This window comes from Protopterus annectens, chromosome 10.part0 (genome assembly GCF_019279795.1).
Source record: "Protopterus annectens isolate FY-2018-M chromosome 10.part0, PAN1.0, whole genome shotgun sequence".
Lineage (NCBI taxonomy): Eukaryota > Metazoa > Chordata > Ceratodontiformes > Protopteridae > Protopterus > Protopterus annectens.
Genome location: NC_056744.1, coordinates 39,762,901 through 39,788,300, shown reverse-complemented (window position 1 = coordinate 39,788,300; position 25,400 = coordinate 39,762,901). Strand labels below are relative to the sequence as shown.

At 46.5% G+C, this 25,400-nt stretch overlaps 1 protein-coding gene across 4 annotated transcripts in view; it reads left to right on the top strand.

Annotated features, from left to right (window-relative positions):
• The window catches only part of TNRC6C (trinucleotide repeat containing adaptor 6C), an 897,274-nt gene that overhangs the window by 534,125 nt on the left and 337,749 nt on the right, over positions 1–25,400 (top strand). The window lies entirely within an intron of this gene.

The following is a 25,400-nucleotide window of genomic DNA, read 5'->3' as shown; positions in this document are numbered from 1 at the left end:
TTCACATCACAGTATATCCAGAGGTAACTTGATGCAAAGCATAGACAAAAATTGTATTAAATGTGCAAATTATCTGTTTACCCTAAAAAGAATAGAGATTTAGTGTCATAGTGGTTAAGGTACTTCAGAAGACTGGCAGTGAATTGAGAGAGTTGATGTGACACTCCACCCCATGTAGAGAAATGGGGAAAGGGGAGTGGTGGTGATTTATTCTTCACACCTCTGTTGACGTAAGACTGTCTTAGTCCTGTCATTTGAGGATTTCATCTGTGAATAAACAAATGTTACCTACTGTACTGTTCATCTGGATTTGGGAGTTCCATCTTCATTACCTCAAGGGCCAAAGCTAAAAAGGCTTAGCCCAGCATTTGAAAACTTTCCAAGGCTACCTAACCTCTTCCCCGTGATTCTGTGTAAATTTGGGTCCTTTTCCAGATCGTTGTTGCTTGGCATAGACATGGTCACACACAGTATCTAGACTGGCCGTAGGCTTCTATTGTACTTCTTGTAGCTCAAGGTTTGTTTTTTTTTTTTTTTTTTTTTTAAATTTTCGGTTCTTTGTCTAATCTGACACTTTTGTTTTCTACCACTGCTGCGAGAGGTCAGTACATTCCAGTTTTTTAGTTTCATCACTGTTCTTCCATAATTAGCATTCCTTCGTCTCCCCCCTCAGCCTGCCACTATTTGCTTATTAAATGTAAATGTGAAAACAAAATTCCCACTCCCTCCCCCCACATAAGTGCTCTAAACTTGTCAGATGTTTGGGTGAGGCATATTTCTAGAATAGTTGTGATATTTATGCTAGTTTTGAGCTTTTCACTATTGGTGGGGGTCATGGGTTGGTGTTTTCCTTTCATGTTTAAGTTGACTGTAATCTCAGATAATCACTCGGTTCACGTAACCTACTTCTCAAATGCCTTAATGTTAAAAATATGTCATTTATTTCTAAATAGAACAAGCTTATGCTTCTAAACAGCAGAAAGAATAGCACATCTCCTTTTAGGAAACCCCAGGTTTAATGAGAGAACACCTTAATAAGGGAAGCAAAAAAAAAATCAGATTTACATAAAAGATACACTGAGCCCTAACTGACTTCATTCCTACCCAATTTTTTTCCAGTTGTTTGATCCATTTGAAAACGCAGGGTTGGATTCTCAGCCACCAGTGCCCAGAAAATTGGACACATTTTAGAGTGGAAGAAAGAGCACATTATTCAAACGTCCGGTAGCAAACCTAGACGTCTTTCGTTGGATATAGTCTGGAAGGTTTTAGCTAGCCTTTGCAATTTATTTCCTCCATGCTAGTGAAGAAAATATTTCCTCCATACTAATGAAGAAGTTAGCGTGGCCAATTGTGTTTTACAAAAAATGCATACTTTAGCTACCCTAGGCATCAGAGCTATTAACAGCCAAGACCCATTGCAGTACCAAAGTGAGATCCTCAAGTAAATGGAGAATATGGCAAAAATGTTTTCAGATATAACCACATAACAGACTACTTAAAGTAATTCAGACCATCCATAACCAAGGTAAATTCAATTTTAAATTAAAGTGCTGTTTACAAAGTACTACAAATAAACCGGTTAAACACACAATTAGATGCAAATTGGAAACTGAAGCAACATGTAGGCAGACCTGCTATCAGACGTGTGTGTGTGTGCGTGTGCTATACCTGCCTGTGCTAGGGCACCTACCTCATATTCAGTAGTGTGAAGGCATGCGTGGCTGGGAACAGGTTAAGTACAGCTTTGCAAACAGTGTCCATTTTACAGAAAGTGGTCATGTTTTGAACAATTTAAACAGAAAAAGCCTTTGGTAAAACGTTCCTGAAGAGGTAGGGGCAATGGCAGTTTGTGTCTGTCTGTGTGCATGTCTCTGGTGTGTGTGCGCGTGTGTCTCTGGTGTGTGTGCGCGTGTGTCTCTGGTGTGTGTGCGCGTGTGTCTCTGGTGTGTGTGTGCGCGTGTGTCTCTGGTGTGTGTGCGCGTGTGTCTCTGGTGTGTGTGCGCGTGTGTCTCTGGTGTGTGTGCGCGTGTGTCTCTGGTGTGTGTGCGCGTGTGTCTCTGGTGTGTGCGCGCGTGTCTCTGGGTGTGTGTGTGTCTCTGGGTGTGTGCGTGTGTCTCTGGGTGTGTGCGTGTGTCTCTGGGGGTGTGCGTGTGTCTCTGGTGGGTGTGCATGTGTCTCGTGTGTGTGGTGTCTCTCGTGTGTGTGCGCGTGTGTCTCTGGTGTGTGCGCGCGTGTGTCTCTGGTGTGTGCGCGCGTGTGTCTCTGGTGTGTGCGCGCGTGTGTCTCTGGTGTGTGCGCGCGTCTCTGGTGTGTGCGCGTGTCTCTGGTGTGTTTGCGTCTGTGTGTCTCTGGTGTGTTTGCGTCTGTGTGTCTCTGGTGTGTGTGTCTCTGTGTGTGTTTCTATACCTCCCAGTGTTATTAATTTAAACATAGCCTTCTCACCAACTCTTTTCACTGCCACCCCCCCCCCCCCAGTTCATATATTCTCAGAAGAAGCCTTGCTGTCTTCTTGATCATCTAGGTGAGGAAGCAGATTGCATCAAGATACAGAAAGTAAAAGACTTTTCCACCCTTCGTGGGATGTCTCCCCTGCTACAGGCCAGGATTCGTTAATGGGGACAGTTTAAGACCAACCATATGCTTCTTTTGCCATTGGAAAAGTCCTCCCAAGAGGAAAAATTGATGAGATTGTTTGGAACTACTCCTCTTTCCTAGGAAGGACTGAAGTTGAAGACGTGTTTTAGATTTGTCAGACAAGTTACTGGTCTTGAAAAATTTTAGGATGCTGACCTTACAGACTTTTCACTGCTGCTTACCCAAAGCCCTTATGGTCTCTTTGGGCATGAAAGATGCTTAACTTGAATTATTGATGAACAAACAGCCTCTGACATTCCTCATATTCCTGGCTTAAAAGTAGCATTTATGGTTTTACTTATTGCAAATTATGGACTCTTCCCTGCTTTCAGAGTATTCCTCAAATAATTAGCTTTTGTATTTACTCATCTCAGGCTGAGTGGCATATACATTTACCCACACATGAGTGATTGCCTGATTTCAGGCCTGCACCCAGATTGACTTAGCTAAGACCTTAAGCTGCAGTACTTATCCTTCTTATCCAGTATGACCCTTTCCATAAATTAACAAAAACTGAGCCTCTGCCATTCCTTTAAGAAGACATTTCTGTGACGGTCTTGCATGCTGGGGCAAGTAGGGTTATTTTTGCCTCTAAAGACTTGCTTGACAAATGGATTTCCTTTTGAAAATGGTATCAAGATCAAACATGATGGCCAGAGAGATACTGAATGCCTTAGGGTACAAGTTTTTTCATGTTATCTCAAACCAAGTGCCAGATGAGGAAAATACTGAGATGTGAAGATTTTGTGGTAGCAGCAGCAACACCACCACCAGCTGTAACAAGTAATACCAGTTCAAAAGGAGCTCAGAAGGTGAGTGGATCAAGTACTAAATGTCAAGGGATGCCCTTTATTTCTCTAAGAAAACGCTAATCCTGAGAGAATTCATATCACGTGTTACCCAGAGAGTCCACACAAGTACCCTCAAAGTTGGGGGGGGGGGTGGAATCAGGGTAAGAGCAAACATATCAGTAAAAAGGAAGTCCTCATCCTGATGTAAACTCTAGATTTTCAGGAATTCTTGGAACCCAAATGTACTTGCTATGTTTACAGACAATATCACAGTCATGCGGTACCTAAGTTGTATTACTGGGATTTGGCCATTCAGCAGAACCTTCCCCTGCAGACTGTCTGCAGCCGTTCAGAATAAAAATGCCCCAACATGACAAGGTAAACCTATATTTCCTAAACCGGCATGGATGGAGGTTGCATCCCAATTCTAAAATCTGATTACTCTCGATGATCCAAAAATAAATCTGTCCACCTCCTGCATAAGTCAGCAGACAAAACATTTTTTTAATGGTACCCATGAGAGCATTTAAGTTAAATTTGGCCTCCCAGACCAAGGACAACCACAAGGCCTTTATTAGCGGTGTCCGCAACCTAAAAGACAGTACACAATTGTATGCAGTGCTCATTATTAGTGGAGCCACCTTTACAGGAAATAGCAAACCTGGTGGAAGACAAATTCAGCTCTCACTTAACCCTTCAGCTCTCACTTAACCCCTTTGTCCCCCTCAACACCTCCCCCCAGGAAATATTGTCAAATATAACTCCCTCTGCTATCATTAGGTAACAGGTATTCAGTACTCTCTGTAATGTCACACAGATGGTCCCAGGTAATATCCCAGGATGCTTTCTAAATGGCATGAAACATTACTGTCAGGCCCCCTGGAATTGCTGTGTAAATGTAGTCTACAAACAGGTTTCATGCCTCATGAATGGAGAACAGTCATTCCTTTGCACAAAGGTGAGACGTGTACCAACCCTAGAAACTACTTACCCATAAGTCTCACTAATCTCATTTGCAAAGCTATGGAAATGCTCAGTAGTGACATAGGAAACCTCCAAACACTGGATCCAATCATCAAGGGCAGGTCATGCCTACCCAACCTGGTGGATTTCTTTGCGAAAGTCACCAAAGCAATGGATGAGGGCAAAATGGTTTGCACTGCCTACCTTGACCTGGCCAAGGCATTTGACACAGTACCCCACATGAGCATTGTTGACAAACTGAAGAAGTTAAGTATAAACCCTTATTTCACCTGGTGGATAGCCAGCTGGCTCACAGGACCCAGGAAGTTAGAACTGGGGGCTCCACCTCTATAAAGAGGGCAGTCACATACAGTCTCTGTCATGGATTGGTTCAGAGACCACTCCTTTTTGGCATTTACTTCTCTGAAATCAAGACCACTTTCAAGGGCCTCTGACTGACAACATTTGCTGATTACAAATTGGGACCAGTCATAGAATCCCCACCGACACTAATGTTCTCCAGGAAGGGGCTGACACACAAATAACTCCTGTCAGAGCCTTGATCTAAAACTGAATGCTAAGAAGTGCATAATAGTATCCATCGGGAGGTCATCCACCCTTGGTAACTATCATATTAACAACAATCCCCTAAGAGTCGATCCAGTAGTCATGGACTGAGTAGCACACATGGATAGTAATCTAGCCTTTGACCACCACGCGTCTACAGTGGTAAGGAAATCATTCTATTTTGTGGAAATTATAAATAAAGGTATGGCCTGTAGGTCCAAAGAAGTCATTGCTCCACTGTGTTCAGCATTTATCAAACCGGTCATTAAGTGCAATGTCTCCTTTGGTATGCATCTAACCAGGCACATCTGACACTTGGAACATCCACAGGGGTTCTTCACTAAAAGCCCACTTTTCTGAGAGTTAAAAAAGTTCAGTTACAGGCTTGCTGTTCCTGAACTGTTTGAAAGTTTCTGTGAGGCCATTTTTGCTTGGGCTGAAGGAGGGTCTCTGTGTTTATCAGTGGCAGTGACTAACATTGAGCAGCTTCCCTGCCCCCCGGAGAGGTGGTTACTGACTTGAAACTGTAGATCTGAAGTAGGATATTCATTTGTCTGCAACCTGTGGGTTATGGATCCGATATCGGATCCGAACCGGCATGGTTTTCCAGCTATGGATCCAAGCTCTCAGCTCCTCCCCTCACCCATAATGCCCTGCTCTACCCTCATGACCTCAGATCTCGTTTGCCGCGCTGGTGACTGGATTTGTATTCATAGCTCTCAGCTAAGTGGTCATTTATTACTTGTTAAAACAGAAAATTTAAAGTTTTTTGTTTATTTCTGTGTGAAAGTTTAGGTTTCCCTCTTTGATAGTTTTATTTTGAGTTAAATTAAGTAATTTTTTTTCCCTCCCCTCGCTGTTGAGAGTGTGTGTGTTGGGCCTGTGTGTCTTTTTGTTTAAGTTACTTTTAGTAGCTTTATAGATTATGGCTGATCAGCCTAAATCTATTTTCTCGAAATGCTCCGAGTGTGGCCATAAGCTCTCACCGGCTGATGGCCACACTCGGTGTGTTAAGTGTCTCGGGGTTGAACACCTCACATCTGGTTGTTCCATTTGTGCAGGGTTCAACCCCAGGGCACTGAGGGAGCGGAGGTCCAAGCTTGTCTTGGCGGGTCTTTACCGCCAGACTCGGCTCCGGCCTCCGCTCCTTCGGGAACAACTGTGGCTACGGTTGTTCCCCCTGTGGCACCCCCTCCTGCTCCTGGGACTCAACCTCCCGTTTCTGGAGAGGAGAGGGATGCTAGAAAAAAGGACCGGAGGGAGAAGCACCACAAGCGGCGGGCCGAGACCTCTGTTTCGGCCCCGCCAGCCAAGCGGGCTTCTCCCGGCTCCTGTCGGCTCGGTCTCCTCCTTCTCGGCTCCGGTCCCTGTGTGCTTTTCACGGGTCCTGAGGAGGAGGAGACCCGATCCCCGTCGAGGCTATCGAGGAGGCACTCCAGGCCTACCTCGGTAGCCTCGCCGAGATCTACACATAGCCTTTCTGATGCTGATCTGGACCGGATGATGAGAAGGTTCATCCAGGCCCAGATGCAGATGGGAGTGCTCTTGCCTCCCCTCGGGGAGCTCAACACCCTTTTAAGCCTATTGCTCCTTCTCCGACCCGCTATCTGGGTTCGGAGCAGCTGGAGCCGAGCAGCCGGAGCCGGGGTGGGTCGGCGCCGATAGTACTTGGTACCGGATCCGACCCTGCCCTCGAGTGCGCCGGATCCGACCTCTCGGAGCCTGGATCCGAGCCTCGGATCCGGGGATCAGTGCTCCTTCGGCGCCGTCTGTGTCGGAGCGCACTGTCCCTTCGGATCCAGCGCCGCGCCGGCTCGTCCACTCTTCGGATCCGAGGGGAGCCGATTGTCGGATCCTTTGGTCGAGGTCGGCTCCCCTTCGGCTTTTGATGTAGTGGAGAGGGCTCTGTTGAGGGTCTCGGACCCCGGCACTTGTTCCGTCCCGCGCTCCCTCTGCACTGGGCCAGGCTTCCACCATCCGGCCCCTGGGACAGCCCGTTTCTGTGCCCCAAGTTGCTCCTATGGAACAAATTGCTGCTTGCGAGGACTCCTCTGACAGCCCCCAGAGGAGGTCCCTCGCAAGCATACGTGCAAAGGAGGCACATTGACTCCCGAGTCTCTCACAGAAGACACGGACTTGGAGGAAGGGAAGGCTCCCACGGTCACCCCGAGGATGTCTCCTTTGGAGACATCATGGAAATGCTCCGTATAAGGGGTGGTCTGCCCCAAGTCTTCCTCGGACGAGTCCGTGTTCTTGGAGGCATTTGAACGGGCCCGTCTACCTCTTGGGTGTCCCCCCCTGCTGACCCCTGGTGGACCTTATTACCACCAGGGCGTGGAAGGAACCGGACACCGTGGAGCCAATTCCCAAGAGACCGGATAGGATCCTTAGTCCGCCATCCGACCGGGCCCATTGGAGTAAGGGGCCTCCGGTAGATGCCATGTTGACGGCGGCCACAAAGAGGGAACTGGCTCAGGAGAGTCCCTCAGTCCACCCACCGAGCAAGGAGTCTCGGATGATGGACCGCTTGGGGAAGCGGATGTTCAGTTCGGCGACCTTCTCGGTAAGGGCGCTGAACTATTTGGCACATGTCATTAGGATGCAGCGAGATCTTATTAAGGTATACGCTGCATCCCCCCCCCGAGTCCATTTCGGAGGAGGACAGAGTTCTGCACTCCACCCGTATGGCCACTCTTAGGTCAGTTACAAATACTTCTATGCGGCTACTCTCCCATGCAACGGAAGGCGCCGCTAGAGCTGCGGGGACAGGACTGGTCACTAGACGTCAGGCCTGGCTCCGTCGCGATTTTTCTGAGCCCTTCAAAGCGTCGTTTAACGCCTTTGATGGTTCTGCTCTGTTTGGCAAGACCGTTCGCGAGACGTTGACCCAGAGCGAAAAGGACAGGAAGACGCTGTCTGCCGTCGGAATCCGCTTCTCTGCACCCCAGAGGCCCTATTCTAGGAACCAAAAGGGTCAGAAGAAGATGTGGTTCGAAGTCGCAGCAGTCCCAGCCTGCTCCGGACAACCAGTCCTTCCGTGGCAGAGGAGGACAGGGAGGACGCCGCCCTAGAGGCAGAGGGGCTCCCAGAAACTTCGGGTCCAGGGAACCTTTCTCTGAACGGCCCGCAGCAACCCTGAGGGTTGCCCGACTGCTCTACTCTGGAGGCAGTCGGGGGACGTTTTTCGGGGCACCTAGCGGCATGGGAGTCCATAACATCGGACCGCTGGGTTCTCCAAATCATATCCAGAGGATATCGCATTCCTTTCCTTCACCTTCCAAAGTTGAAGTCCCTCCCAGACGTCCCACCCGGTCAACGGGAGGCCGCTTTGGCAGAAATTGGCCATCTGCTAAAGAAAGGAGCCATCCAGCCCGTTCCCCCAGACCAGATCGGATCAGGGTTCTACTCCAGGTTCTTTTTAGTGCCAAAAAAGACGGGGAACTAAGACCAATCCTAGACCTCTCTCTCTTGAATCTGGCAGTCCCCAAAGAAAAATTCGAATGGTCACTCTGCAATCTATTCTCCCCTTCTGGGAGAAAATCACTGGATGTGCTCGATAGACCTCAAGGACGTACTACCACATCCTGATGGACAGGCGCTCAGGAGGTTTCTCCGCTTCGGCTGGGAGCCAGTCACTACCAGTTCGGGTCCTTCCCTTTGGTCTCACCACAGCCCCAGGGTGTTCACCAAAGTATTAGCAGTGGTAGCGGCCCACCTGAGGCTTCAGGGGTGCAGGTCTTTCCCTACCTGGACGACTGGCTTCTTACCGCCCCAACAAGGCATCTACTTCTATTGGCGAGACTCCTTTCTCCATCTTGCTCCCTTTCTGGGCATCACAATAAATACAAAGAAATCCAACCTGGCCACACAGCTCTTAGATTTTATAGGGGCCAGGCTAGACACAAGGAGTTTACGAGCCTTCCTCACTGCGGACAGAGTTCTAAATCTGCAGCTCCAGGTGCGGGCCATTCTCCATTCAAGTTCTGTTCGCGGAGTTGGTCCTGAGGGCTCTAGGGTCCATGGCATCGGCTATAGCACTTATTCCTCTTGCCAGGCTCAATATGCATTCTACAGTGGACGCTCTTAGTACAGTGGTCATACCTTGCTCTCCCATGCATCATCCCATAGCGATCAGCAAGGCTTGCAAGCGGTCCCTCTTGTGGTGGCTCCACTCCCGGATCTCCACAAAGGCCGCCCATTTTGTGCTTCTCCCCTCTCGCCACGGTGACCACGGACGCCTCCGCCTCGGGTGGGGGCACTTTATGGGCGGACCGTCCAAGGCACGTGGAGCGATTCAGAGACCTTACTGCATATCAATGTTCTAGAGATGAGAGCAGTGCTCTTAGCGTTGCTAGCACTTCAGGACTTTCTTCCCTTGGGAACAATTGCAATTCAATCGGACAACATGTCTGTTGTCTGGTACATCAACAAGCAAGGGGGAACAAGGTCTTACCCTCTTTGTCGAGAGGCCATGAGAGTTTGGGAATGGGCAATCTCCACCAATCGCTTTCTAATAGCAACGCACATTCCGGTCGGTCCAACATCCTAGCGGACAAGCTCAGTCGCACCATTCTGACCCCTTACGAGTGGTCTCTCAATTGTCAAGTAGCGGAACGCATATTCGCACGGTGGGGAACCCCTTCATGCGATCTTTTTGCTTCTCCCTCAAACACCAAGTGCGACAGTTTTTTCGCTCTAATACCTCCTCCCGGAGGTACCCCAAGAGACGCTCTGGTGCATGCTTGGCCACCCGGTCTTCTGTATGCCTATCCACCCTTGCCTCTGATGCTCCAAGTTCTTCAGAAAGCCTCTCGGTGGGTTGCAGAATGATTCTCATTGCACCATTCTGGCCTCGACAGATCTAGTTCCCCTTCCTAAGGTCTCACTCGGTGAATCCTCCTTGGATGCTAGATCCCATGCGGATCTGATATCCCATCCATCCTGCATTCCTCCTCCGAATCTGGACAACCTGAAGCTGACCGCTTGGCTGCTCCAGTTCCACTCTTGATAAGGACTCGGTATTTCATCACCGGTTAAGGCAATTTTGGTGGCAGCTCATAAACCATCCACTAGAAAGGTTTACGAAGCAAGTGGAAGCGTTTCTCTTTGTGGGCGGCGGCAAGGCCTGAATCCTTCACGGTTCCTCTTCCTTTAGTGCTTGACTTTCTAACCACTCTCTTTAACGATGGTGCCAGCAGTTCCACAGTCAAAGTACAACTGGCGGCAATTTCTCACTATCACATTGGCCATGACTCTAATCCTCTTATGTCAGCCAAATTGTGTAAAATTTTTCTTAAAGGTACTTTTCTTCTCAGGCCCCTATAAAACAAGCAGTTCCTCCTTGGGACCTCTCTTTGGTTCTACAGGCCTTGACCGCCCCCCCTTTCGAGCCAGCGGCTACGGTGGATCTCAAATTCTTGTCCTACAAGACAGCCTTTTTGGTAGCCATTACATCGGCCAAGAGAGTGTCTGAACTTCAAGCATTATCAGCTAAACCTCCTTACTTGGTATTTCATCCGGACCGGGTCTCCCTCAGGACCAACCCGTCCTTTCTTCCTAAAATCGCTTCTGAAGCAAACATCAATCAGTCCATTAACCTCCCTGTTTTCTTCCCTAAATATGAAAACAAAGGTGAATATAAGCTACATTCGCTAGATGTTCACAGGCAACTTAGATTTTATCTGAACAGAACAGCTGGTCATAGGCAATCAGACCAGCTGTTTATTTCCTTTGCAAAGTTCAATTTGGGCAAGCCAATCTCTAAAGTTTCTCTGTCCCGCTGGATTGCACAGTGCATTTTATTGGCTTATCAAGCTTCAGGAAGGCCCGCACCGGAGGGTGTTCATGCCCATTCAACCCGGTCAGTATCTACCTCGGCAGCCTTCAAGGCTAGGATTCCTCTAGATGATATTTGTGCAGCAGCCACGTGGGCTTCATCTCATACGTTTATTTCCCACTATAAGTTGGATCTTGCATCTAGGGGTAGAGCATCCTTTGGCTCCGGTGCTCGGAATATCCTTCCATGATGGCGCCCAAGATTCAGGTAGCTGGGGACTCTGTCCCACAGGTTGCAGACAAATGAATATCCTACTTCAGATTTAGAAGTTATGTACTCACCATAACGTTCCATCTGAGTAGGTGTATTCATTTGTCTGCAACCATCCCGCCCTCCTATCCCCCTGGCCTTTCAGTTTCCTGCATATTCTATGTTACCCTTTTTAGGGTGTTGTTGCTTTGGCAAACTCGATCTGAGGTCATGAGGGTAGAGCAGGGCATTATGGGTGAGGGGAGGAGCTGAGAGCTTGGATCCATAGCTGGAAAACCATGCCGGTTCGGATCCGATATCGGATCCATAACCCACAGGTTGCAGACAAATGAATACACCTACTCAGATGGAACGTTATGGTGAGTACATAACTTCTAATTTTATTGGCCACTAGGGGTCATTTCCATAACTCCTTCATCTTCCTCTCTTAAAACCTAGTTGCCTCGTGGTTTGAGCGTCTTTTCAGGCTTGTTGGCTGTTGGTGAAGCACCCTCCAAGAGGAAAAAACGCTGAGAGAAGAAGGGAGCCACTTTTGAGATTTTAAGTATTTTTTCTCTGTTTATTTGCTAAGTTTTTCTGCATAGCTGCCTAGCTTGAGCATTTTCTGGCTTGTTAAACTTGATTTCTGTATTAGTAGCTGTATTTAGAGCACAACCAAAAGCTGTTTGCTGAATTTCCTGTTTGCACTTAATTTTAAATCGTTTTTTTCTTAAAACTTGCATATTTTCTGTCCTTGACCTAGCACTCTTGTGTGGGGTCATTTACTGCACTGTTATAACTTGATATTACTTGTGAACCTCTGCTATCTCTGTAAAAACAAAAACAAAAAATCTTGCTTTTTCCCACTTTTCTGAGAGTTAAAAAGTTCAGTTACAGGCTTGCTGTTCCTGAACTGTTTGAAAGTTTCTGTGAGGCCATTTTGCTTGGGCTGAAGGAGGGTCTCTGTGTTTATCAGTGGCAGTGACTAACATTGAGCAGCTTCCTGCCCCGGAGAGGTGGTTACTGACTTGAAACTGTAGTTTTATTGGCCACTAGGGGTCATTTCCATAACTCCTTCATCTTCCTCTCTTAAAACCTAGTTGCCTCGTGGTTTGAGCGTCTTTTCAGGCTTGTTGGCTGTTGGTGAAGCACCCTCCAAGAGGAAAAACGCTGAGAGAAGAAGGGAGCCACTTTTGAGATTTTAAGTATTTTTTCTCTGTTTATTTGCTAAGTTTTTCTGCATAGCTGCCTAGCTTGAGCATTTTCTGGCTTGTTAAACTTGATTTCTGTATTAGTAGCTGTATTTAGAGCACAACCAAAAGCTGTTTGCTGAATTTCCTGTTTGCACTTAATTTTAAATCGTTTTTCTTAAAACTTGCATATTTTCTGTCCTTGACCTAGCACTCTTGTGTGGGGTCATTTACTGCACTGTTATAACTTGATATTACTTGTGAACCTCTGCTATCTCTGTAAAACAAAAACAAAAAAAAATCTTGCTTTTTCCCACTTTTCTGAGAGTTAAAAAGTTCAGTTACAGGCTTGCTGTTCCTGAACTGTTTGAAAGTTTCTGTGAGGCCATTTTGCTTGGGCTGAAGGAGGGTCTCTGTGTTTATCAGTGGCAGTGACTAACATTGAGCAGCTTCCCTGCCCCCCGGAGAGGTGGTTACTGACTTGAAACTGTAGTTTTATTGGCCACTAGGGGTCATTTCCATAACTCCTTCATTTGTCCTCAGAGGAGTGGTTTAGGGCAGTGACTTGTGGTTTGTTGGCCAATTTGGGTCATTTCCTGTCTTTTCCAGCCCCCTGCTATAAAGCACGCTTTAGCGCGATTTAGCCCGATTTAGCGCGGAGTTGCTACTGTTGCGCCTGTTAAGCAGGTTTAAACTATTCGGGCTACCTAAAGTCCACTCTTCAAATTTTCCCTTAAAACTACCTTCCTCGAACTATACTACTGATCTAATCAGCGTATCCTATAATTAAAAAGATCATCTCTACTTGACTCCAAGTAGACTATTCTCTATCTGTTAAACGTAGCACTTGCTCCTACAGTACTTATTACCTTGATACGGCACTCTTGTCATAGATAGTACCCCAAAAGGCAACCCCCATTTCTCGGTCACCCACGTCCCCGGAATCTTTTTAAAGTTTTTTTGTCTATTCCTTCTAGCATGTCGAGGATCAGTTGCTAGTGTCCTCTCCTGCTCAGCTGGTGAACCTGGGAATATTGAGGCAATGTTACAATTGCCTCATGTACACAGACAACCCTCTCCTCCTCCCACAAAACACAAATACATGCGAGAGATGCAACTATACGGCCAAACTGGAGGCTGAGCTCTCTCAACATAGGACTGGCAAGACCAGTCAGGAGGAGAAGGTTACCACACACACTATAGACCCAGTCTCACATATTACCATTACAACCTCAAATCATACGCATAAACACACAAAGACATACTCGGAGGCTCTGATCAAAAATCTACCAAAACAGCAGAGGCCACCAAAGCAGACACCCAAACAACCACCACCTCAGAACACAACACCTGCAACACATAGACCTCACAGTCAGAGTGTCAAACAGTCACAGCCCTTAAGGCCAAACACAATGCCAGACACACTAGTCATTGGTGACTCCATAGTCAGACACACTGACGTCCCGCTCACCAGACTGAGTAAGGAGAAGGTCACAGTAAGCTGCCTGTCGGGCGCTAGAATCCGCCACATAACGCAAGCACTCAGGTCTCTCAACAGCAGGTACAAATATGATTCGGTCATTGTCCACGCTGGTGTAAACGACCTGAGACGTACCTCCTTGGACTACATGAAAAGAGACATTGAGGAGCTCTCTGATTATGTAGCCCAGACAGGTATGACCCTGACCTTGAGCAGTATCCTACCTTCACCAAGAATGATGCCACAATACAGAGATAAGATGATCAGCTTTAACAATTGGCTTAAACACTGGTGTCATTCAAAGGGGATCCAGTGTCTGTCTGCCTGGGATGACATGCTGGACAAGCCACGCTGCCAAGGGACGGCTTGCACCTGTCACCCTGGGATTCGGATATTGGCAAAGGCTCTTGCCACCCCATAGTGCCTTTTTAGGCAAGGCTCAAATTCTAAACCTACCACCCTAGAACACAAAAAGGAAAAACTAAGGGTAATGCTGCTCAATGCCAGAAGTCTAAATCTCAAAATGCACGCACTCGAGGCCCTTCTCAGTATGGAGAACATCGATGTCTGTGCTGTGACAGAAACCTGGTTCAAGGCTCCTGAGAGCACCCCAGCTATCAGGTTTTACCTCCTATCATGCGTTCCGCCCCAAAATCTGGACAATACCAAGAAAGGAGGGGGTATCCATATTCATCAAGGACACCCACACCTCAAGACTGGTGGCAACGCACGATGCATCGGAGACCATCCAGGTGCAATTAACCATAGGCAAGACTGCTCTGCAAATTGTAGCATGTTACAGGCCACCCTCACAAACTCAGGAACCTCACATGGCCTTCCTGAAAACACTAGAGGGGATAAATGTATCACCAAACACCATCATACTAGGTGACTTCAATTACCCTAATATAGACTGGGAACACTACTCAAGCCCAAACACCCTAGCCCAAAAGTTCCTGGAATTCATAAACTCAAATGCCATGGAACAACTAGTCACCATCCCCACAAGAGGAGATAACATACTTGATCTCATCATCACGAACATGGGAGCACAATGTTCAACACCGGAGGTGTACCCTCACTGGTGAGATCAGACCACAAACTAATCTCGCTGGAGGTCCTCATCCCACCCCACCTGAAATAAAAAAGACCACAGTAAAGAACTTCTCAAAGCCGACTTCACACTTCTAAAGACTAGTGTGGTCTCCTTTAAGGCCCCGAGCTGGAAAACAGTACTCAAGCCGCTGAATCACTTACAAATGCCTTCTACCAGCACCTGCAGGACTGCATGGATAAGGCAATCCCAAGCAAAACAAAGACTCTTTGTACCAAAGGCAAGCGTCAGTCTGGTGGACCCCAGCCATAAACAAACTCTACAACAAAAGGAGGAAGCTACTACAAGATAGAGCAAAATCCTTAAAAGGTAAGACACCCTTGATCACTATAAGTAAAAACTAAGAGCTCTCATAAAATCATCCAAAGCAAATTTCGAGAGAAAAATAGCTAAAGACTCAAAAGACAATCATAAGGCCTTCTTTAGCTATGTTAGAAACCTGGGAGGAAACTCCCAGATATGCTCAGAGCTAGTTCAAAATGATGTGAAGATTACTGATCCTACAGACATTGCCAACATACTGGCTGACAGGTTCAGTGCAAACTTCCCCTCCCCAAAAGGAGAGATATCTATACCAAACGATTGCAGCCCCCAAACATCTCCAGCGCCCAAGTGAGAACTGCTCTCTCCAAAGCAAAAACACAGCATCCATGGGACCTGATGGTGTCCCCGGCTGTGTGCTCCATGAACTCAATGAGGAATTAAACCCACAGCTAGGACAGCTGTTTAATCAAAGTCTTACCTCTGGATACGCACTCCAGGAGTGGCGCACTGCAACTGTGGTACCACTTCACAAAGGCGGTGCCTCCACCGACCCTGGAAATTACCGCCCATTAGCTTGACAAGCCTTATCTGCAAAGCCATGGAGAGGATCATAATGGACCTCATAAATAAAGACATAGGGAATTTGCAGACTTTGGATCCAACCCAGTTTGGCTTTGTCAAAGGCAGATCATGCCTTTTAAACTTGGTTGACTTTTTGAAACAGTCACCAAAGCCATTGATGAGGGAAAGGCAGTCCATACAGCCTACCTCGATCTGGCTAAGGCCTTCGATACAATACCCCATTCGGGTATCATTGAAAAACTCATCAGCTTAAATGTCAACCCATACATCACAAGATGGGTTGCAAACTGGCTGAGTGACAGAACCCACAGGGTCAGAGCTGCTGGCGCCATGTCAGACTCAAAGCCTGTCACAAGTGGTGTCCCACAGGGCTCAGTCCTGGGCCCACTCTTGTTTGGCATCTACTTTTCCAAGTACAAGCAAACACAGGAGGGTTATGGCTGACAAAGTTTGCAGATGACTGCAAACTGGGCCATAGTAGAAAACACATCTGACACAGATATCCTTCAGAAGGGTCTCACAGAAACGGATAACTGGTGCCAGAGCCACGGCCTAAAGTTAAATGCCAAAAATGCATAGTCATACCCTTCGGGAAAAACAAGGTTACCCCTAGCTACCAAATAGGTGGCAATCCACTGAGCACAGAAGAAGTTATCAGGGACCTGGGGACCCAGGTTGATAGTAGTCTGTCATTCGACACCCATGTAGCTAAAGTAGTTAGGAAGACCTTCTACATTGCCCACCTTATCATGAAGGGATTCTCATCTAGATCAAGGGAGGTCATAGTCTCCCTTTACTCATCACTCATCAGACCAATGATTGAGTACAATGCCCCATTCGAATGTATCTGACCCGCCACTTGCAGCAGCTGGAGAGGCCACAAAAGTTCCTCACCAAAAGGATAAAGGGTCTCAAAAACTGTCCTATGCTGCCCGACTGAAAGAACTCCAGCTCTATTCAGTCGCCACCGCTTGCTCAGAGGTGACCTTTGCCTAACATACAAGGCCATGTCAAACCCAGATTTGATGAATATGCTTCACCTCAAAAAATCTAGATCCATCAGAGCCACAAGGGCGGGAGACTTAAACCTTGACACGGCTATTAATAGGACGTGCTGGAGGGATAGATTCATCACCCAAAGACTCCCTATGCTGTGGAACAAAATCCCGGTACATGTGAGGCAGAGCACCTCGCTGGCCTTGTTCAAGAGAAATCTTGACCAATGGATGGGAGATCGCAGATATACCCCAGGGATTACCTCAGTGTCACTGCTCGACAGAGGCACAGCAAAATAATGGGTATAGTTCCCCATACTAAAGGGGTGGCGTAAGCCACAAAACGATGGGCTAGGCTTGTAAATGCCCTCGGGCAGATAGCCTAGTATGAACCTATGAACCTATGAACCTAAGTAACATGTCCTCTGCAGACTGCCTCAAAGCCCTATCCCTGTATTCTGTCTCCTACAGGCTGTTGAGGGGAGATCTGTGTCTGGCATATAAGGCATTGTCAGATGCCACCCCGATGGACCTCCTACGTATCCACAGAACAAACAGCGCCAGAATTACCCATTCTAAAGACGTAAACCTTGCCTGTGCTATAAATAGGATCTGCTGGAGAGACAGGTATGTATCAGAGACAACTACTACTCTGAAACACTTCCCATCCATATGAAGCAGTGTTCCTCCTTAATGCAGTTCAGGTACAACTTGGACAGTTAGATGGGGAACAGGAAATTCATCCCTGGTATGCCACCTTTGTCTGTAATGGATCCAGGCCACCTGTAAATGGCTTGTCTCCCAGGCCTCTGATTTAAAATGTTTCATCTCCCAAGTCCCTGCTTACTCGTATCAGGAGTACCAGAACTTGTCAGAAATTTTGGATGCATGGCTAGGCTTAAAAAGGTCCTTGGGGTCGTTAGCCTAGTACACACCCAAGAACCATGTCAACAAGCCTCAGCAGTAATACTTTCTCTAGTTAGAATTTAGGACTGATATATGATGTTCTCCCATCTCCTTCTCCCCCCCCCCAAATGCATAGGTAATTGCGAGGGAAAACAAGATACAACTAGTTTTAATGTCTCCTTTCTGACAAAGACAGCGCAGGTCTCTGTCATTTGTAGAGGGACTCAATTCTGTACCTGATGTTCATCGTGTTACCCTGCTGCAGTCATCATAGTTGGGTTATCCTGTCGTCAGGCGGTCCCGCAGTCTGCCTGAATTCCAAAGCCTTGGTCCGGCGTCGGTTGCTGTCACTTCTTCCCTGATGTCAGTACGCCAGGGGTATATAAGAGGCATCCAACGCCATTTTCTCCAGTCTTTCTTGCCGCGCGTTGCCCGAAGCAGAAGCAGTTCGCAAGTGCCGGTCGGCCGACACCTGAGATTTTCGAATCGAATTTCAGTCCGAAGTCTTCAAAGCTAAGTACCCTGTTGGGGAACCTTTTCTTGCCTCAGTCCGATGTCAGAAAAAGTTAACAATTGCATTTCTTGTGGGAAGCAAATACCTCATAAGGACTTTCATTCTTATTGTACACCTTGCCTAGGCCCAGACCACGACGTCACTGGTTGTCGGTTTTGTGCTAGGTTCAATAAGCGAACTATAAAGCGACGCTTTGATTTCGCACGACACTACTTCGGTAGGGAATTTAATTACACTATGCCGTCGGAGCAACCGACAACCGGCATGCATAAAAAACGCAAAGATAAAGACAGGCAGCCTAGATCCAAGCCAGACTCCGAGGCCTCGGCTGGGCTGGTCGCCGGTTCTCCGGTTTTCAGTGAGGCGCCTACGCAGCCTCTGAAGACCGCAGAATTGGAACCCCAGACCATTTCGGATTCTCAAGCAGAGAGTTCTAGGCCGACGCAGCCATTTTCTTTAGGCCCTACCGACAACATTGCAGAAGGAGAAGCCGGTGATGCGGAAACACCTTCGGTTACAGAAGGTGTCTTCAGACTGACTACTCTCACCATAAAATCTTATGCTAAGTTTAAGACTCCTCTAAAACCAAAAAAGACTGCACATCAGTCTCCAGTTCAAGGCCCCATGCCTAAGAAACAGATGCTTAAAATGGCTGAAGATTTGATTTCTTTAATCAGGGGTTCCCAACCCCCCCAGACAAAAGGCCTAGACAAGAGGAGGATTATGCCTCCTCTGATCAAGTGTCTATTTCCTCAGGCTCCTCTGAGGAACAGGATTACTCCTTTCCCTCTTATGAAGATTCTGATGCTGAAGATTCCATTCCCTCAGCTTCTCCCCCTGAAGACTATTCCTTTGGGGAAACCTTATATACCATGAGGGAACATTTCCACTGGGAAGGTCAGGACTACTCCGACTCAAAAAAAGGCTCCAAGAGTTTCTTTTACTCCCCCAGCACAGACCACTTGCTATCCCTCCAGTTTTAGACTTTTTGGATGATGTTTACTTAGAATCTAGTCTAAATCCAGATTTTCTGCCTCCTGCTCCAGCCAAACCAGATAGATATTATAGAGTGCCTGACTCACACAAATTCCTTTACAAAAGCCCTGTTGCTGACCCAGAGACTATCTCCCAGGGTCCCAAAGGGGCTAAGGCTTCTATGGCTAAAAATCCTGTACCCTCTGAAAGGGACTCCAGAGCACTAGATAGGTGGGGGAAGAAGGTTTACACCTCAGCTACTCTAGCTATGAGAGCACTGAATTGTCAATTTCAAATGCTGAAATACATGCAATTCCTAATGTCTCAAATAAAACAAAAGATGAGCACGCACCCTCAACAGTCTGAATTCAAAGAAATGCAGGATCTGTTGCATGCAGCTGAACAGGTGGGCAAACATACTTTACAATGTGGATTTGATTCCTTGAAAGCTTCCTGTAGAGCAGCTGTTACTGGGTCTGTTATACGTAGGCATGCTTGGTTAAAGGAACAAACTCTGCCTGATCATGTTAAAGCAAAGTTACTAGATGCACCCTTACAGCAGGATTTCTTATTTGGGGTTAAAGCAGAAAAGGTTTCTTACAGGTACAACCTCCACGCTTCAGCAGAAATTGGCCAGCAAAACATTGATCCTTTCCAGCTTCTAACAGAACACAGAGGGGTAAATACAGACGCCCAAGGGGCAGAGGACAAGCACAAATCCCTTACAAACCTCGCCAATGGGGCACTGCAACAGAGAAGGGAGGAGAAGACAGGTTCCAAACTACTAGAAGACAAACACAATGACTTAAACCTCAAACTGCCAAGCAAAAATCTCTTGGCAGCTCCCTTGGGAGGAAAATTAGCATTTTTATAGACAACTGGCACATCGTCACAAAGGACAAATGGATCCTAGACATTATCTCACAAGGATACAGATTCCATTTCCACACCTTGCCAAGGATAAAATGAATGCCAAACCTGCCACAAAATCAATGGGCAGAGGCACAAAAACAAATTACAGCTCTCATGGACATGAGAGCCATTCAACTGGTACCTACACAGGAGCAAGGCCAAGGATTTTACTCAAGGCTCTTTCTAGTCTCCAGAAAGGACAATGCTTGGAGACCCATTCTGGACCTTTCAATTCTAAACACCTTCTTGCAAGTACCCAAATTCAAGATGCTAACACTACAGCAGCTTCTTCCCATGTTGGGCAAGAAAGCTTGGCTAGTAACATTGGACCTCAAGGAGGCATACCTGCATGTCCATATCAGACAAAATTGTAGATGATACCTCCGTTTCATTGCAGGTTCAACCCATTACCAATTCTCTGCACTGCCCTTTGGCTTATCTACTGCACCCAGGGTCTTCACAAAATGCCTGGCACCAGTAATTGCATACTGCAGACAAAGAGGAATTCAAATATACCCATACCTGGGTGACTGCCTCATCCAAGCAGAAAGCAAGGACATTCTCTTACAACATCTGACTTGTAAAACACCTTCTAAGTTGCCTAGGGTACACAGTAAACGAAAAGAAATCAAAACTAGTGCCCTCACAAAATATGACATTCCTGGGTGCCAGCTTGAATACAACGGCCCAGATGGCTTATCTGACTCCAGACAAACAACTACAACTAACTCAATACTTCAAAATAATGGCAACAAAGACCCAACTCCCTGCAAGAAAAATTCTGCAGGCCTTTGGCTTCATGGCATCTTGTATACTACTAATACCATTTGCAAAACTGCATATGAGGAAATTACAATGGTACCTGAAAAGCGTATGGACTCAACACAGCCACAGCTTGGAAACCATGATACCTCTCATTCCCTGCCTTCAACAGGAGTTTCTATGGTGGTCACAGGCATGTCACCTCAATAAGGGTCAGCCTTTCACCTTACCCCCAGCCAGGCAAACTATGACAACAGATGCATTGGACTATGCCTGGGGGGCACACATGGCAGGACAGTGCGTTCAAGGCATATGGACTGCAGATCAAAGGAATCTGCACATCAATCAAAAAGAAATGCTAGCTGTACAGAATGCTCTGACAGCCTTCAAGGACCTCTTACATCCAGGACAGCTTATAAGGACAGACAACACCACAGTAATGTGGTACATAAACAAACAAGGGGGTACACACTCCTACCCTCTATGCAGGCAAGCAATGACCTTGTGGAACACAGCACTGGCTTACCAAGTTCAATTACAAGCTCAATTCCTGCCAGGAAAAAAGAAAACCTTGGCAGACTACCTAAGCAGAAACGTCATGGATCCCCACGAGTGGAAACTGGCTCCACAAGTATTTGCAATGATAACTCGAAAATGGGGGCGCCCAGACATAGACCTGTTTGCCAACCCCCAAAACCATCAGCTTTCAAAATTTTGCACAAGGACATTTCACCATCAAGCTTGGAAAGTGGACGCACTCTCATTCAGTTGGAAAATGCTGACAGTATATGCCTTTCCTCCATTGCCCCTTCTCATAGAGGTGCTGCTGAAAGTCAGGATGGCGAGACCTCGAATGATACTCATTGCCCCGGACTGGCCACGCCAGCACTGGTACCCACTACTAAGGAACATGGCCCAGGGCCCACCATGGATTTTACCACAAATTCCTCATCTGCTCACACAGCAAGGCAGTCAGATTCTACACAGCCAGCTCAAAACCTTAAATTTGGCTGCATGGCACATCACCTAAGCAACCAGCCAGCCCCTCTTTCACAAGCTGTTATGGATGTCATTCTGGAGGCCAGGAGGCCCAGCACCAGGAAAGCCTACTCAGACAAATGGAAAAGATTTTGCGCCTGGAACCAAGTTTAAGGCCAAAATACCCTTCAGCCGGACATACCTCAGATTCTACAATATTTAACTGAGATGTTACACAAAGGACTTTCTTTTTCATCTATTAAAATCCACGCCTCAGCTATTTCAGCTCACTACAACACGGATCCTCCCTTATTTTCACATCCACTTCTAAGGCAGTGTATCAGTGGGGCAAAAAACATTAGGCCTCCCAGGAGAGCACCAACACCAACTTGGGACCTAAATTTTGTTCTGGAAAAACTTACGCTGCCATCTTTTGAGCCAGCTTTCTCAGCTGACTTAAAGTTTATATCATGGAAGACTGCCCTGCTGCTAGCAATTACTTCAGCCAGAAGAGTCTCAGAGCTACAGGCACTAACGGCAGTAGAGCCTTTCCTCATTTTTCATCAAGACAGAGTTTCTCTACGAACTAACCCCTCCTTTATGCCAAAGGTGGTATCCAGTGTGGCTCTAAATCAAACCATCCACTTACCCACCTTCTTTCTAAATCCACAGAACAAAGGAGAAAGACTCCTGCATTCCTTGGACATTAACAGGCAACTACGTTACTACTTGGATAAAACTGACCAACTTTTTGTATCCTATGCTACAGCATCACAAGGAAAGGCCATCTCAAAACAGACCATTTCAAATGGATAGGACATTGCATACGTTTTTGCTACACCCATCATGGAAAACCAGTTCCTGCTAGCATAAGGCCCCACTCCACCAGGGCAGCAGCTACATCTACAGCCTTCTTCAGGGGGGTGCCAACCAAGGATATTCTGGAAGCTGCAACTTGGAGTTCAGTACACACCTTCACCAAACACTATCACTTACCACTTTACTCTAAGACTAGAGCTGGCTTCGCCACTGCAGTTTCGCAGGGCCTTCTAGCCTCCTCTAACCCTGTTTGACTCCACCTCCCATCCTTAGCTTTGGGATTCTACTCAAGTGTGATGACTGCAGCAGGGTAATATGATGAACATAGTACAGTTTTGTACCTACCATAAATGTAGATGTTCAAGTGTATAGCCTGCTGCAGTCCAGGTTACCCTCCCTCCATCCCCTCTGACCTAACTAAAACCTTTCAATACCTTAAAATCTGATACAACCTTTTTGGTGTATTTGCTTATAGCTGGAGGGATGTTTTGTTTGTGCTAAGCTTTTATTATTGGTACTATCTACTGACCATCTTTTGGGGGGGCACCTGACATCTGGGGCAAGAAAAACTGAAGAAAATGGCGTTGGATGCCTCTTATATACCCCTGGCGCACTGACGTCAGGGAAGAAGCGACAGCAACCGACGCCGGACCAAGACTTTGGAATTCAGGCCGACTGCGGGACCACCTGCCGACAGGATAACCCAAGTGTGATGACTGCAGCAGGGTATACACTCGAACATCTACATTTATGGTAGGTACAAAACTGTACTTTTCTTGTATCCCTACTAATTTAGCAGTGGCATTTGCTAGTTCACCCAGAATTTAAAAAAAAATTAAGTTTGCAGTTTAGAGGCCGGAATCTTGATTCAACATGGGGAACTGATTTCCACCAGAGGTCATGCTGCAGGAATGTAGGAAACTTGCAGGCTGGAAGTCGGATGTGGCAAAATAGAAGGTAATCTCATTATGGTGCATTGAGTTGGTATTCAGCCTGCGGGAAGCATCATTATAATAGGTTCTGAGATAACTTGACTACAGTGTTTGGCAAACAGCTTGGTTACTCTTTGCTTAATTACACTTTTCTTGCATCTAGGCTTTATCCATGGAACCTCAATTAATATCCAGCCCATCTTATACCTTCTAGGAGGTCATGTAAACTCTGGAAAACTCCATGTTTGTTATTCTTGGCTCCTTTGCAACCAGCCAGTTCCATTCCTGTGAAATTATTCTCCTACAATGTTGGTTTAGTGACCCTTGTGTCTGCATATAGAGCTGCAAACTCTGACATCCACAAGACCTTACATGGTGCTAGGTAGAGTATCATTAAGGACTGATGTGTTTTTTATAAGTTTAAAATGGTTTCAGAAATAGCCATGAACCAGACCATCCAAATGACATTTTTAATTCACAGAGTAAAGGTGAAAGAGTATTGCATCATTTGGATATGCACAGACAACTCTGGTTTTATCACAGGAGAATATCTTTTTATGCCCTTTAAACCAGGAAAATAAAGTGGCCCAGTATACAGATTCTCTGTAAATTTCTTGCTAGTTTTTTTTTTTTTTTATCTAGAGTGGGAAGTTGTTGAGGCAGGAAAAGGCTCTCTCTAATAGTGCTGCAGCCACTACATCCATTTTTCTGAAGGAGTGCCTTATCCCAGAGTATCTTTGAAGCACCTGCCTTGGCCCACTCATACCTTTTGTTTGTGTTATAAACTGGATTGTTAGCTTGTATTAATTTGTTCACAGGGTAAGTCAGTTGAGCACAAGTTGGCATTAGTGTCCCTTTTCAGGGGGTGACCCATGAGCACTGTCTGGTTAAGTGACTTGTTCAGAGTCGCACGGCAGTCATATGGTGATGGAAGTAAGCAAACCCTGTACCAGTGTCGACATCAGTAGTTTAACAGCTCAAAGCCATAATCCTGTGCATTTATTCCTAAATTGTAGAAGTTGATCAATTTTTACTGCTGCAATTTTCCATAGCATGCTAGTTCCCCCATCCAGGAACTGTAATCAGAGCCTGTACTTTTCTAGTACTCTTTCCTTCTCTGATGGAATCCTATTGCAGCTGTGATCCCTTTGATGAGCTTAGTACATGTGTGTTGTTATCTGTAAATGTTTCAGTATACATATCACTGCTGAATCATAAGCTTCCTTCCATCAACTCAGTCTTCCCTTTTTCCTTTGAACCCTAAGATGGGCCCCCCCCCTTGTTTCCCTTGTATGGGTAAGGGGGTGTCGGTTGTGGCAGGCCTATACCAATACCCTTCTGCAGACCAAAGGCTACAGGCACACTTGCTAAACATTTTTATACTCAACAGTATACTGATGTCCTTTGTTTAGGGAGGAAAACCGCCTGCTGCTCTGATGATAACCAGTGCTCTGGAAAGATGTCCATTTGGGGTTAATTCTCTTCATAATGAGTCATACTGCAACAGCAGATGTTCTTCGTGTTTCAATGTTGCAGTCATCACACTTTGGTTATCTGCCTGCAGGTAGCCCTCAGTTGGCCCGAATACCAGAGACTTAGTATTTTTGCGTCAGTTGCTGTCACTCCAGGACTGACATCAGGTCATCCGAGGTATAAAAACAGGCAGCCAATGCCATTACATTAGTCTTTCTTGCCGAGGAGCCCGAAGCAGAAGCAGTTTGCATGAGTGCCGGTCGGCCGCTACCTGAATTTTCGTTTTCAAATTGAATCATCCTGAAGTCTTCTAAAGTGAAGTACCCCATTGGGGATCCTTTTTTCTTGCTCTAACCGATGTCAGAAAAAGTGAACAATTGTCTCGCCTGTGGAAAACAAGTACCACACCGAGATTTCCATTCTTACTGCTTCACCTGTTTAGGCCCAGACGATGATGTTCCTCGCTGTCGGTTTTGTGCTTTGTTCAACGTCCGAAATATTCGTTGGCGGGCCCTTATTGT